This window comes from Erinaceus europaeus, chromosome 19 (assembly GCF_950295315.1).
Source record: "Erinaceus europaeus chromosome 19, mEriEur2.1, whole genome shotgun sequence".
Taxonomy (NCBI): Eukaryota; Metazoa; Chordata; class Mammalia; order Eulipotyphla; family Erinaceidae; genus Erinaceus; species Erinaceus europaeus.
Window position 1 is genome coordinate 12,274,238 of NC_080180.1, and position 16,129 is coordinate 12,290,366.

General features: G+C 38.3%; 1 long non-coding RNA gene across 1 annotated transcript in view; it reads right to left on the reverse strand.

The window, feature by feature from the left end:
- LOC132534714 (uncharacterized) overlaps window positions 1-16,129 on the reverse strand; it is a 152,264-nt gene that overhangs the window by 75,068 nt on the left and 61,067 nt on the right. The gene's annotated exons all lie outside the window — the stretch shown is intronic.

Consider the following 16,129-nt stretch of genomic DNA (forward strand, 5'->3'; position numbering starts at 1 on the left):
GAGACCCTGGCTCCCCACTTGCAGGGGGCTGGGGGGAGGTCACTTCACAGGCAGTGAAGCAGGTCTGAAGGTTATCTGTCTTCCTCTCCCCTTCTCTGTCTTCTCCATCTCTCTCCATTTCTATCTGTCCTATCCAGCAACAATGACAGCAATAACAACAATAAGAAGAAGAACAATGATAACAAGAGCAACAAAAGGGAAAAAAATAGCCTCCAGGAACAGTAAATTCGTAGTGCAGGCATGGAGCCCCAGCAATAACCCAGGAGACAAAAAAAAAAAAAAATTGGTTATTATCCAAAAGATGACAAATAAGAAGTGTTGACAGGGACATAAAAGATAAAGAAAAATCTATACACTGTTGATAGGAGTATAAATCAGTTACGTCACTGTGGAAAATAGTATGGAGTCCACTCAAAAAATGAGAAATAAAAGTAACGTTCCTGAAGATATATATCTGAAGAAAACAAAACACTAACTTGGAAATAAATACAAGCCCACATGTTCAGGGCAACATTATTTACAGTAGCCTAGATATGGAAACATGGAAACCACATGAGTGCTCATACATAAATGGATAAAGAAGAGATGATATACATACATATAACATACATATAGTTTGCCAGGAACTGGGCAGTGGAGCTCGTGATAGGGCACACACAGCACAGTGCTTAGTAAGAACCCGGCTTCAAGCCCCTAGTCCCCATCTGCAGGGGGGAAATTAACCAGTGATGAAACCTTGATTCAGGTGCCTCCTCTCTCCGTCTTTCTCTCTCACTCTCCTTCCTCTCTCGCCCCCCTCCCATTGCAATTTCTCTCTGTCTCTATCTAAATAAATAAATATCATACACTCTGTGGTAAGTTTTATGACTAGGATATGTATATGTGTATGTATACGTATGTTGCAGATCAAGGTAACACAGCAAGTAAGAACTGCCTTCCTAAATCTTATTTATTTTACTATTATCATTGCCAACACCAGGGTCATCTCTGGGGGGGGGGTGCACAATGAATCTATAGTTCCCAGTAGCATCCCCCCTTTCCCCAATATTCTTTCTGATAGAGATAGAGAAATTGAGAGGGAAGGTAGAGAAAAAGAGAAAGAGGAAGAGGAAGAGGAAGAGGAAGAGAATATGCCTGCAACACTACTTAGCTACTCATGAAGCTTCTCCCTGCAGGTGGGGACTGGAGGATTGAACCTGGGTCCTTGTTCATGGTCATATGTGTGCTCTACCTTATTTCCTTATATATTTTTGAGAGAGAGAGAGAGGAAGAGAGAGAGAGAGAGGAAGAGAGGAGCACTGGCATATCGTGGTGCTAGGGATTGAATTTAGGATCTTGAGGATGTGAGTCCTCCGCTCCAATGATGAATTTTCTCCCCAGTTCTAGAGCTACTTTCTTACAGTTTCCCTCTATTATTTACTTGTTCTTTATCAAAGGCAATAAACCATGTTTGAAGTTCTACTGTCCCAAATTAAAACTTTGAAAAAATTAACTAATATTGCTATGTTCTTTAACAAAGCCATACATTTTGACCCACTGTATATATTTTCACTAAAACAATAGACCTTGGCAGTTCACTGTGCACATGCTTTCTAAAATAAAATTGGATCCAATCAAGTTCTCTTTTTCTCCCTCTCCTCTCCCTGAGTGAAATGAGTTCTGAGTATATTTAGATTTCTTCCTGGAACTGAGCAACGGAGATCTTGTCCATCTGATGTGCCACTCTGGTCTCTGCTGCGGTCAGTTGCTCCTCTGAGTCTCCATGTGATCTTCAATCTCTATTGAATTTGATGTCTACTTCTCTAATCTACTGTAAGACTCAGCTCAGAAGCCTCTGTTTTCCATGTTCTTTTTCTTCTTTTAAGCCCTTGATCTTTGCAGCTCTTTCCACGTATTTCTTAAAGAAATACTTTTTAAATTCCTCCTTTGATGTGTTTAGCCTGCCTGTGCAAAGCTATACTGATATTGCCCATGCTCAGACATTCCATAAGAACTTCACTCTGATAACCTTCAACTCTGATATCAAAACAAACAAACAAACAAAAACACTATCAGTCTCGATTGAGTGCACTAAGACACAGAAATCATGATATTCCAAACTTTTCTTGTGTCTCCAGAGTCATATTTTCTCTCTGGAAATACAGCAGAGACTAAATCTCTTCCCAGCATCCCCATGGCCATTATAGTGAACATACTCTTCTGTCAAGTCTCTTACTGTCCTGTGATTGAAACTATCTTCTTTAACTACGGCTCCTAGGAACAAATGCATGAAGCAGAATTGAATTTGTCATACCCTTTACAGCAAGGGGGAAAACTCCTGAGAAATAAGCCTAGCTAAGTCTTGCAATCATGCTACTTATGGTTACCTAACACACAAACTAATGCTATTCTCCTCAAAAGAAGTATCCTCTGTAAAAATATTTTAGCAGAATACACTGTTTCTCTTTTCTTTTTTTAAAATGTCTTTTTAAAAAGATTTTTTAAATTTATTCATGAGAAAGATAGAGGAGAGAGGAAGAGCCAGGTATCACTCTGGTACATGTGCTGCTGGGTACTGAACTCAAGACTTCATGCTTGAGAGTCCACTGCTTTATGCACCGCACCACCTCTTAGTTTTTCTAAGTTTATCTACCTGGTAACTTGAACCAGAGAACATCCTGATTGTTAAGAGACAGACCTAGTCCATGATGGTGGAAGAGGACCTGGGGGGGGGGGTCTAGAGTGTTTTGCAGAAAACAGAGAAATTTTATACATGTACCAACAACTGTATTGCTGTTTACTGTAAGCCATTAACTTCCAAGAAAAAAGAAATAGTTCACATAACTACACAGAAGGACCCAGATCTTTTCATCTTTGAAAACTCTGCCTCATGATTGCTCGAAATTATTTTTTTTAAAAAAAATTCTTTATGGGTAAATTTCCCCATTCAATTGAGTATCATTCGACAGTGTAATCTTTCGTTATCTGACCCCATCGCTGCGTCTCTTTTACCAGTTCTTCTTCTTCTAGCGTTTGCCCTTCTTCCGTAGCCAGTCAACAGCGTCAGGTTGAGCCTGATGTAAAGTTTCGAGACCTCCTTTGAATCTGGAGAGGTGGCAGTCGTTGACTATGTGGGTCATAGTCTGTCTGGAGCCGCAGGGGCAGTTCGGGTCGTCTCTGGCTCCCCAGCGATGGAACATAGCGGCGCACCGGCCATGGCCTGTTCGATAGCGATTGAGGAGGGCCCAATCATAACGTGCTAGGTCAAAGCCGGGTTGACGCTTGCAGGGGTCTGTGATGAGGTGTTTGTTCTTTACCTCAGCTGACTACCAGCTCTGTTTCCAAGAGACTGGAACAGAGAAGTTCAGTGTAGGCGTAGGGGACCAGATTGGGTGACGAGACGTCAAGCGTTGGACAGGGTGGGCGAAGATATCCGCGTATATTGGCAGGTCCGGTCGAGCGTAGACGTGGGGAATGAACTTAGATGATGCCGCATCCCAAGGAATATCTGGCGGGGCGATGTTGCTAAGAACTGGCAGCCATGGAACCGGGGTGGAACGGATGGTTCCAGAAATGATCCTCATGGAGGAATATAATTTGGAATCGACCAAGTGGACATGGGGGCTACGGAACCATACTGGGGCACAGTATTCTGCAGTAAAACTCCATTATTCTGAGTCACCTAGGTTTAGGTCATCAATACTTTCAAACAAAAGTATAAAATTCACTAAACTATTTTCTCTTCAAAGCACCTTACTCTGAGAACTAAAAGTAAGGATATTTTTGTATTGTTGTTGGTTGTTGTATTCTTGAGATAATGACATAAAAGACCCTTACTGCAGTGTGAGTAGCAAGGAGAACAGGAAGGTGAGGAGATTAAATAGAAGCCTCAGTGTTAAAATGTAAGCCACTGATTTTTATTCCATATATATTATTATTTTTCATCTTCAAAATACGAAAGTCACACTTTTATTATCCAGATATCCTTGAGATTTAAACTAAGTATGTATTTGGCTATTTTAGCTAGATGACAAATAATGCAACTTTTTCTAATTTTTTTTAATATAGAGATAAATATCTATGTTATCATATATGTTCAAGTACTGTTTAAAGCAAATATGAGTTAGTAGGAATCTCTGCAAGCTTGAATACAGCATATTCAGAATTCAGTGGAATATTCAACTACAACAATAATTAAATTATGAGAAATACTGTTGATTCTTTACAAAGAAATTTCTTAGCAATTTCATCAGACATAATTTGAATACCAGAAAATTCACTTGCACAAGTAAATTGCTAAATATAAAATGAAATGATTATTCTAAGCAAAGCTTAATCAGAGATCAAGACTCAACAAACATAAAGTTTTAAGCTTCAGTAGAAAGAAATTAACACAAAAATTCCTTAAGTTATCTATCCAAATCAAGTATTTGCTTGATTATATGAATGCATTCTATCTTTAAAAAAAATTTTTCCCCTTTTGTTGCCCTTGTTGTTTAACATTGTTGTGGTTATTGATGTCATTGTTATTGGATAGGACAGAGAGAAATGGAGAGAGGAGGGGAAAACAGAGGAGGAGAGAAAGACAGACACCTGCAGACCTGCTTCACCACTTGTGAAGCGATTCCCCTGCAGGTGGGGAGCTGGGGGCTCTAACTGGGATCCTTCCGCCGGTCCTTGTACTTAACCTGCCTTACCACCACCGCCCTACTCCCAAATACACTCTATCTTAATTGAATAAAATAAATGAATTAAAGACATTAGATTATAAATAATAAAAACATTCTGAGTTTCTGAAATGAATTTACCATCATAGAACAAACTCTATGCTATAAATATGAGAGTTAAATTATTGACCTATTCAACCACCAGGTTCCAGATGCTTAGCATGATGCCGACGAGACCTCCCTAGACAGACGACCCCACCAATGTGTCCTAGAGCTCTGCTTCCCCAGAGTCTCACCCTACTAGGGAAAGAGAAGCAGGCTTGGAAGTATGGATCGACCAGTCAATGCCCATGTTCAGCGGGGAAGCAATTACAGAAGCCAGACCTTCCACCTTCTGCACCCCATAATGACCTTGGGTCCATACTCCCAGAGGGTTAAAGAATAGGAAAGCTTTCAGGGCAGGGGAGGGGATGGGATACTGAGTTCTGGTGGTGGGAATTGTGCAAAGCTGTACCCCTCTTATCCTATGGTTTTGTCAATGTTTCCTTTTTATAAGTAAAAAAATTAAAAAATATATTGACTTATTAAAATTAAGTGTATTTAAATTGATATCTATTAAATAATCTATTTTAATGATTATGTTTCTCATTTATCTTTTCCAGTAATGTGCAAGAGTAAACAATGTGTTATGAATGAAAAAAGCAGTAAGAAAAATTCTTAACAAAGAAAATGCAAAATGTATTAAGGCTGTTTACTAATTAAGAAGGAAAGAATATAACCAGTGTTTTGTAAGATGTGAGAATTAAGATGGCCACGGGGGGATGGTGGGAAATACACAGAACTTTGGTGGTGGGCGTGTGTGGTGACTTATATGCACCAAGTATGGCCATGACAGTAATCCTGAAACCAGAAAGTTCTGTAAAGCAATGTTAAATCCCAAACAAAACAGAAGTAATAAGTCAACTAGTCCATAAATTGGAAAAGAAGAATGTATGAAAATTACTACGAAAGTTTTCCAATCGTTAGCATATTTAAAAAATATTTTATTTATTACTGGACAGAGACAGAGAGAAGTTGAAAGAAGAGGGGGAGAGAAAAAGATGGAGATAGAGAAATGCCTGCATCACTGCTATACCACTTGTGAAACAGTCCCCTTGCAGGTGGGTATCATGGACTTGAACCTGGGTCTTTGTGAACTATATAACTGAGTGCTCAACTAGGTGTGCCACTGCCTGTCCCCTTTTGACAAAGTTTTTCAACTTCAAAATTATTCTTCTTACGAGGTTCAGTAGAAGTGGGTTCTTTATGAGAATCTGTTTTTTTTTTTTTTTACTAGAAGGAAATGTCAGAACACAAAAAATGTAAATCCAGAGCTTTCTAGAAATTTTTTGGTTCAGTATGGGAATCCTTTCTGAAGGCAACAGGTGTCAGTAAATAGATTGTGGCAATGTGACTCTTGGAAAAATTTATACATTAAAATAAAAAAGTACAAACGTGAACTAAAACACACTGCTATGCGAAAAGTAGTATGGCATTATACAGTGTCAAATTTACCTCAACTAATATGGGTCTACATCGTTCAGAATTAAATATAATAAAGCAAACCAGCATAGTTTAGGAGTAAACGGTTTTCAATCTGAAAACCTGGGCTAGGTTTAGCCTAATAAAGGCTCTAAAATAACAGTCATACTGTTGATTTTAAGAATGACAGAACAATATAGAAATTAAAGAAGCATTTCATATGTACCTTTGTCTCGGGTACTGTTCCATAAACTTTATATGCAATAAGTACTGAATTCTTACAGTAAAGTTATGAGATTTTAGCATTTTTTTCTGAGAAAATATGAATACGTAGCGAGATTAGTGTGCTTTTTCCAAAGTCAATCAGTTAGTAACTCTGTGGGTTAAGATTTAAACTCAAACTGTCTAATTTATTTTAGTCACCATGCACTGCACCTTTCAATATAGCCATGAGAAGCCTGTGAGCTATTTCTAATTCTTAAAGACATTGTGTGTTGAACTATTTTGGATAAACTATTTTGGATAAAGTAAAACGCTGCTTCTTTGACTTTGATCAAGACTCTGTTGATGCAGAATAGTAACCTTAACATGATTATAAATTACGACCAGAAGTCAGTAGGCACCCTCATATGCAAGAGACAGTAGGAAAGATAAAACAAAGAAGACCCAACTTTCTTGGCTTCTTTCCAAATATGTTCCTCAACTATTAATTTCTTTAATAAAGCAGAATTTCCTTCACACACAATGTTTTATATTTTCACTGCACTTTCTAATTTTAGCACATTTCAAGTATCTGGAACTAATGTTTTAAAGATTTACAAGCTGCTCAAGTGGGTTCAATGCTAAAAAAGAAAGAGAGAAAGAAAGAAAGAAAGAAAGAAGAAAGAAAGAAAGAAAGAAAGAAAGAAAGAAAGAAAGAAAGAAAGAAAGAAAGAAGGTACAATCTACATTTATTTCATCCAGTCAACACAGCCTTTGGTAACGAATTCAGTTTCTTCCATCTAATTTTAAGGTGCTCAGTTGCTAGTGTATAACAACCTGATATGGTCTTACTGCTGAATTCAGTCACAGGGTAGGCCAGTTTGGAATATATATATATTCACATAAATCCAACCTGGATCAATTTTTTTATTGAAGACATGAAAGTAAGCCAGGGTTGGGGTAGAAATGAAAGAGCTACAGAAATGTAACAATGTAACCCACTCATAATCTTTCATTCTGCCCTGGAAAGGTTTGAAACATTGAAGCTGGGAAGTAGAACATGAACAAATAGCTTGGCTTGAATGAGACTAAATCGATAAAAAGCCATGAAAACCAAGATCTAAATTGTAAAGCACATTTATGAAGTTCTATCAAACGGAATAGTTATCTTTAGGTATTTTAAAGAGACATTCCAATCACTGGATAATAGGCCAATAAATGCTTGATGATGGGAATGAAAATTTGGTTCTATCAATCCACATTTTATCATCTCATATACTTTCTTTCACAGATTTAAAGACCACATGGAGTCAAGATTCACAACCTACTCTCAGTAGTTTGTGGGAGAAGGGAAAGGTGCTGTGGCACAGAAGAAATCTTACATATTTTGAAAACTGGTAGTTCATTAAAATGTGAATTGAACTGCAACATGTGTCCTAGAGGGTCTTTTTTCTTTCTTTCTTTTTTGTTTTGTTTTATAGTAATGAATTGTCACAACATCCCCAAATTATCCACAAGCATAAATTTTATAATAGTGGCAAACTTGACATGTAAGGCACTTAACAACTGTATAAGAAATGTAAATTTAATAGCTTAATTTGAGAAAGAGTGCATAGTTCAGAAAATACACAATAATTCAACATTTGAGAAGTTAGAAATTATATAACATATAGAGGAGAACAAGAGAAAGAACAAAATCTAATTTCACATACTTAAAATTTCTTATCTGGTGTCATTCTAAAGACTGAACATGCTGGAAATACATCCACAGAAGCAATTCAGGTGTGTGTGATAGTCTGCAAATGCCCACAGGTTCAGAAATCAGTTCCTCAATTCTCCTTTAAATAACCTAGATAACGAAATGGGGCACTTTTGCATGCATTTATCATGATCACATCATAACATTACTGATTTTATGTTTCTTTTAAAAGCATTTATGTATTTATTTATTTAAATGAGAAGAGAGAAAGAGAGGGAAAGAGAGAGAAAGAGAGACTAGAACACTAATCAGATCTAGCTTCCAGTGGTGCTGGGAATTGAACCTGGAACCTCACAGCCTCAAGCATAAAGGTCTTTCTCATAACCATTATGCTGTCTCCTCAGCCCTAATGCTGTTTCCACGAAGACAAAAAAAAATCAATGGGGAAAACACTCACATGCATTCTACAAAAGTCTTTCCTGCTATTACTTTTGGGTACCAAGAGTAAAAAACTTATCACCCAGTAAGTGTGCATCATAGAAAGACATTTACAGTAGAGTCCTTTCTACTTGCTAGACAAACTGATTCTGCAGGGTGCCTGCACTGCCATAAGTGCAAGCACATCTGAACTCCAGCATGCCCTGAGGGTGCCATAGCACCAGGGGGAGATATGGTGCTTTGCTATTTCTCCTTATTTATGTCTTTGTCTTTTTATACAAATGACAAAGCAGCTCCTAGGAGTAATGAAAGTGTGCACCACAAGGCCCAGCTAAGGAAAAAAAAAAAAAAAAGGAAGAGATAACTAAACAAAGGAGAGACTCAACATGTGTTGTCCCTAAAGACAAATACAACATGAATATTTTTTTAAATTAAGGATTTGACGAGAAAGAATGGATATCCATGTGCTAAAAAGATAGATCTTGGAAGCTCGGTGGTAGCACAGAGGGTAAAGCCTACATGGCACAAAGGGCATGGACCAGTGTAAGGATTCGGGTTTGAGCCCTTGGCTCCCCACCTGAAGGGAGGCCTTTTCACAGGCGGTGAAGCAGGTCTGCAGATGTCTCTCTTTCTCTCCCCCACTCTGTCTTCCCCTCCTCTCTGGATTTCTCTCTGTCCTGTCCAGAGCAGCGATGGCATCAATAACAACAAGGACAACAAAATGGAGAAAATGGGGCCTCCAGGAGCGGGGGACTGGTAGTGCAGGCACCAAGCCCCAGCGATAACCCTGGAGGCAGAAGAGAAAGAAAGAAAGAAAGAAAGAAAGAAAGAAAGAAAGAAAGAAAGAAAGAAAGAAAGAAAGAAAGAAAAAGGTCCTCCACAGCTGCCGGAAAAGTAAATGATACTTAAAACAACTCCAGTGTTTTGCTTTACAATTGAGGGGTATAAATATTATGGACTGTAAACCCCACTAATTTGATGTGATCTGAGGCCTGTATTCAGCTTAGGAGCCTATGTGACCTCTGCATCCCTGTAGATCGGAGCTCACATTCTGTGGTCATGAGTAGGACCAGTCCAGGCTGCCCCAATATCAGGACCCATCTTCCTCAGGTGTAGCATAGAGTATGCTGTCCAGCCTCCCTTGGGAGGATGGGGAACATTCTCTACCGTTGTTGATCCAAGTTGAGGGCAAGGTCCTATGGGGGGCCCACAAAAGGGTCTATTTTGTTGTTCTTGATAGAGATGACTGGTAACAATGGATAGAGGGATTTATTTATATGAACAATTAGATATTCCTAGGGAAATTGTGATGATTGTTTAGGTTTAACCTGAACAGTAGTCAATCTGGAATGTTAAAGACGATGGAGAATTTCTATTCCCTGTTCAGAGAGTGATGAATGAATGAACTGTACACCTGAAAGTTATTTTCATTCCTTTTTAGAAAGACAGAAATTCTTCCCAGACTAATCTGGAGGGAATCTCTTTTTTAATTAAAAGATCAGGTTATGCCTTAGATATACAAAACTGAATTAGAGAAAAGTCCCATTTACAAAGAAATAATGAAAATGAATAAACCAATGCCACTTTGTCCTCATTTATATAAATATGTATGTATGAACTATTTTTACTTCCCCAGTCATATTAGAAGATGTGGTTTTCTCTATACTATCTACCTAAAAGCTAGAGGATACCATGAGAGAAGTTTATTAAAACTTACATTTAATTTGGGGGTATACAGTCTTTATGCACATAAATAGTTATATAAATACAAGCAGAAAAGCAAAAAGAGTAAATAAATAAATAAAAAGAAAAGCAAAAAAAAAGAACTTCAAATCTTGAATACTAAATATACATTTAAAAAAACTTTGATATGATTTAATACATACAGAAGAATATCTGACTATGTCAAATGAATACAAATGTGCTTCTGGCATCTGGTGAAAGTTTAAACAATCTGAATAATTTCACTGTATCTCTAGAAGTGACTTTCAAAAGATCTAGACCAAGGCAACTATAGCAATGATGGATGCAGTGTGTAAGATACGTCTATGTTCAATTGCTTTCCAGTATAACATCCATAACAAGCAGAACTTGAAATGAAACTTAAAATACAATTTACATTAGAATGAACATTAAATATTAAGGTAACATTTGACAAAAGATCTATGAGATCTATGCAAGAAAAGCTTCAAAACTGATAACACTCAAAGAGATACAGAAATAATATATTCTGGGGGCTGGGTGAGTGCAGATATTACAATGCACAAGGACCTGGGTTTTCCCCACCTGCAGGGGGAAAGTTTTGCGAGTGCCGAAGCAGTGCTGCAGGTGTCTCTCTGTCTCTCACCCTATCTCCCCTCCTCCTCTCAATTTCTGGCTGCCTCTATCCAATAAATAAAGATAATAAAAAAATTTTAAAAATAAAAAATAAATAATATGCTCTACGTCAATAAAAATATGAAAACTTGGAGGTCAGGTGGTAGCACAGTGGGCAAAGCACACATGGCATCAAGTGCAAGGTCTGGCATAAGGATCCCGGTTCAAGCCCCTGGCTCCCCACCTGCAGGGAAGTTGTTTCACAGGCAGTGAAGCAGGTCTGCAGGTGCCTGTCTTTCTCTCCTCCTCTCTGTCTTCCCCTCCTCTCTCCATTTCTCTCTGTCTTATCCAACAACAACAACAGCAATGACAACAATAACAACAACAACAAGGGTAACAACAAGGACAACAAAATGGGAAATAGCCTCCAGGAGCAGTGGATTCACAATGCAGGCACTGAGCCCCAGAAGTAACTCTGGAGGCCAAAAAAAGAAAGATGAAAACTCGATATTATCAAGAGGTCACTTTTTTCCCTCAACTTGCTCTCTAGATTCAGTGCAGTCCCAACTAATCGTCAGCAAGTAATTTTGGGGGGGTATGAAAAAAACAAATTCTAAAGTTTACACAAGTATGCAACAATTCAAGAACAATCGGTGCATTTTTAAAAGGGAAGAACAAAGTTAGAGTTTTGATGACCTGACATATATATTATAAAGCTACAGTAACTAAGAAAGTGTGGCATTGGCAAAAAAAAAAAAAAAAAAAAACAATCAATAAGGCAGAATAGAAAACCAAGAAACAGATCCATACAACCATAGACAATACAAAAATAAACTCAAAATGGATCACAGATTAAGTGTAAAATGCATATCAGAGGCAAGGAAGGTAAGTCAGTCACTAAAGCATAGGACTTAACATGCATGAGGCCCTAGTTTTGAGTCCTATCACCACATGTGCTAGAATACATTTTACCATCTCTCTCACAAAACAAATTCATAAATAGCAAAGGAAGTAATATACAAAACTAAAAGAAAACCTAGATAACAGAGAAGAAAAGCTATGTAACCTTCGGTTTTGCAATTAATTTTTAGAAACTGTAGCACACTTACTGTTCATGAAGAGATAAGTGATGAACTTGTCTTCAGTAATAATATGACAAGGCACAGACTGGGAGAAAATATTGTCAAAAGAATTGCTGCCCAAATTACAAAAAGTTGCTAAAAGTACCATGCACAAAAAGAAATCCAAATAACTTGACTATGCCCATTATAACATGGGCAGATTTGAAGAGACATCACCAAAGAAGATACACACATGGCAAAGAAGCACATGACAAGGTGTTCCACCTCCTCTATCTTCAGGGAATACAGCTTAAAACCATGAGGTAATACTGCCTATCTCCTAAAATTGCCAAAATTCAGAACTCTGATGTCAACAAATATTCACAAAAATGTAGACCATTCTTCAAAACAGAAACTCTCGCTCATTTCTGGTAATAATGCAGGTTGATACAGTTACTTTGGGAGGTACGTTGACAGTTCCTTACAAAGCTAAAGATACCAGTAATAATGACCCTTGATATTTACCTAAAGGAGTTGAAAGTTTTATACTCCCCCCAAACAAACTGCTTATGAGTGTTTACAAGAGCTTTACACATAACTGCTGAAAACTGATAGCAACCAAATTATTTTTAGTAGGTTAATGGATTTATAAACATAGTATATCCAAACAATGCAATATTGCTCCTTGGTAGAAAGAAAAGAACCATCAATCCATGAAAGGTCAGAAAAGAAACTTAAATATATGTTACTAATAAAAGCAACTATGATTTCTACTACATTTACATTCTTGAAAAAAGAAAAAAAATATTAAGATAGTAAAAGGATCAGTAGTTACCAAGGAAATATTAGAAAGGCAAAAAAGTAAGCTGACTACAGATTTTTTTTAAGCCAGTTACACTATTCAATCTGATGCTATGGTATCATATACATATCATTATCTATTTGTCCCTACCCACAGATGGAACACCACCAGGAGGTAAATGAAATGTAAACTCTGAACTTCAGATGATAACAATGTGTCAATCTAGGTCCAATGGCTATAACAAATGTAGCACTCAGAGAACTTTTGACAAAGGGAAAACTTTGCATAGGTAGACACGGGAAGCTTGTGAAGAATCTCTGTACCTTCCACTTGATTTTGCCGTGAACCTAAAACATTTTTTTTCCCTCCAGGGTTATTGCTGGGCTCGGTGCCTGCACCATGAATCCACCGCTCCTGGAGGCCATTTTTTCCCTCTTTTGTTGCCCTTGTTGTTGTAGCCTCGTAGTGGTTATTATTATTATTGCCATTGTTGATGTTGTTCGTTGTTGGATAGGACAGAGAGAAATGGAGAGAGGAGGGGAGAGAGAAAGATGGACACCTGCAGACCTGCTTCACCGCCTGTGAAGCAACTCCCCTGCAGGTGGGGAGCTGGGGGCTCGAACCTGGATCCTTATGCTGGTCCCTGCGCTTTGCACCACGTGCATTTAACTCACTGTGCCACCGCCCAACCCCTGAACCTAGAACTTTTTTTAAAGAAGTAACCTAATCAAACTGTGTACATCACAAGAGACCGTAAGCTATCGTTATGAAATAAAAATGCATTTATGGGTTAATGACCTTATCTTTCATATCACCAGAGAAGTGTTCAGAGGCTGCTATGACTCAGTAATAAATTAAAATTGAAAAATGACTTTCTGTGCTTGATGGCTTACTTTCTAATATTAGGGGTGACCACTGTGTCATCAGGAGAAACCACTGTGCACTCACACAACATGAAACAAATGACAAGCAGTGAAGTCTACTGGGAAGTCTCAGGCCATGAAAATATCACTACATCCATATCCCATCTCACCTTTCAACACACTCTCTTCCAGATGGCTGAATAAGCAAGTATGACAAAAATAAACAAGCCAGGCTATTAGGGTATGGATCAATTGGCCAACATCCATTTTTACTGGAGAAGCAACTACAGAAGTCACGACTCCTTCCTTCTGTACCCCCAAAAGAAATTTGGTCCATTCTCCTAGAGGGGGAAATGTTAGGGGAAGATGACCAGAGGGCCTTGGACCTCTAGAACTTTTGGACAACAACTTTGTTTTTGTCCCATCACTGTGAGGGAAGAGAATTTAGAGAATATTTGCAGAACTTGGATCCAGTTTCCTTTTTCTGAGAGGGAAGAGGATAAAGGAAGGACACCCAGAAATTGTTAATAGGTGTTGAGTGGCTCAGAAAGAAGTGATGGTGGGGTTTTAGAAATGAGTTTAAATGCGCATCGGCTACCACATGGGATCAACCATCTTTGCCTGAATGACCCACATGCTTCTCTGGCATGTACCTTTTCATTTTCCTGAAAAAGTTTAATGTATCTTGGAAATTAAAAACCTTATGAGCAATACTTTGATAATGTAAGGGATAAAAAAAAGGGGTTTTAACAATGGAATAAAAATCAGTTATTTGAGTCTTGTAAATACAAAAAGGAAGAAAGAATGAAGGGAGGGAGTGAGGGAGGCGAGGAGGGAGGGTGGGAAGGAGACTGGAGAAAGGGAAAGAAAGAAAGAAAGAAAGAAAGAAAGAAAGAAAGAAAGAAAGAAAGAAAGAAAGAAAGAAAGGCAAGTGTTCACGGAACATCCATGAAGTACTACTCAGCATTAAAAAAAAAAAAAAGACTGCACCATGTCCTTTAGTACAAAACGGATGAAACTGGAAGTGATTATGCATAGTGACGTAAGGAAGGAAGAGAGCTGCTGCCAGATGGCTTCATTCATATGTGGGACACAGACAACTGAAAGATATGCATTTGGAAAAAATATATATATACATACATATAGTCAGCCTCTATCTAAGACCTTGGGAGAACTATGGAGTTTATCACTGGGGGAAAGGGGCTCAGAACTTTGGTGGTGGGAGTGGTGTAGAACTGTACCCCTGTCATTTCATGATCCTCTACATCACTTTTAAATCACTGATTTTAAGAAATCAGCCTGCAGGGCCAGTGAAATAGCTAGCCTGGAGAGTGTAACTGTGTCTCTAGACATGTGACCCCAGTTCATTCTGGAAGACATTTTGGTTCTAAGGTGGCTTTCCCTCTCTTTGTCTCTTTTGGTCTGTCTGAAAAGTTGACGTGGAGAAATAAAAACTCTTGCTGGCTATATCTATAACTCTGTATTATATGCATGCATGCAGCAAATGGACCTGAAGGATGGGAGCAGTGTACTTAAACGGAAGATATCTGGGGCATATTCAGGAGTGAAAATAATGATTTGTGCTCATTCTTATTCACTCACATCAGGAAATATATAAGCTTAAATGTTAGCATTTTCTGTCCATTAAATAAAAATGGGAAAACATTGTAGAACTTGCACTGTTTGATTTTTATTTTGTTCCTTGTGTTTCTTCATGCTGTTGTAAATTTTTCTGATTTTTGACAAACACTACTGCAATTAGATTACTATAAAAAAAGGTTTCAATCCATAACTGCTATTGAATGGAGGCTTATTCACCCTTTATCACAAACCTAACTCATACCCAGTCATAACTTCAAACAACTTAATTTATTTAATTGGCCGAACATTGAGATTGGAACAACAACATTATATATATGCAGTAATTAACTCATGACTTCATCTCACTTAAATCAGATTTGCTGTGGAGTATTCAACTTCACAGAGGAGTTTTAAGAGTGATTTAAAGACATCTCCTATGTCATTATTAAGAGAATAAAATAACTCCATATATCAAACTAGGTATGCCAACAAGTAGACCAAAATCCAGTGGCTTTGTCCCTGAGAAAAAAATGGTGGTTTTCGGGGGTCGGGCGGTGGCGCAGTGGGTTAAGCGCATGTGGCGCAAAGCGCAGGGACCGGCGTAAGGATCCCGGTTCAAGCCCCCGGCTCCCCACCTGCAGGGGAGTCGCTTCACAGGCGGTGAAGCAGGTCTGCAGGTGTCTATCTTTCTCTCCCCTTCTCTGTCTTCCCCTCCTCTCTCCATTTCTCTCTGTCCTATCCAACAACGAATTGCGTCAACAAGGGCAATAATAATAACCACAATGAAGCTACAACAAGGGCAACAAAAGGGGGAAAAAAATGGCCTCCAGGAGCGGTGGATTCATGGTGCAGGCACCGAGCCCAGCAATAACCCTGGAGGAGGAAAAAAAAAAATGATGGTTTTTAAGTTTCTTTGAAAACTAGTGACTTTTGGGTTTTCATGTAAAATAGCAGGATGGCACCGTGCAGTCAGGAGCAGCCTTAGGCAGGCCTGCAGAGCT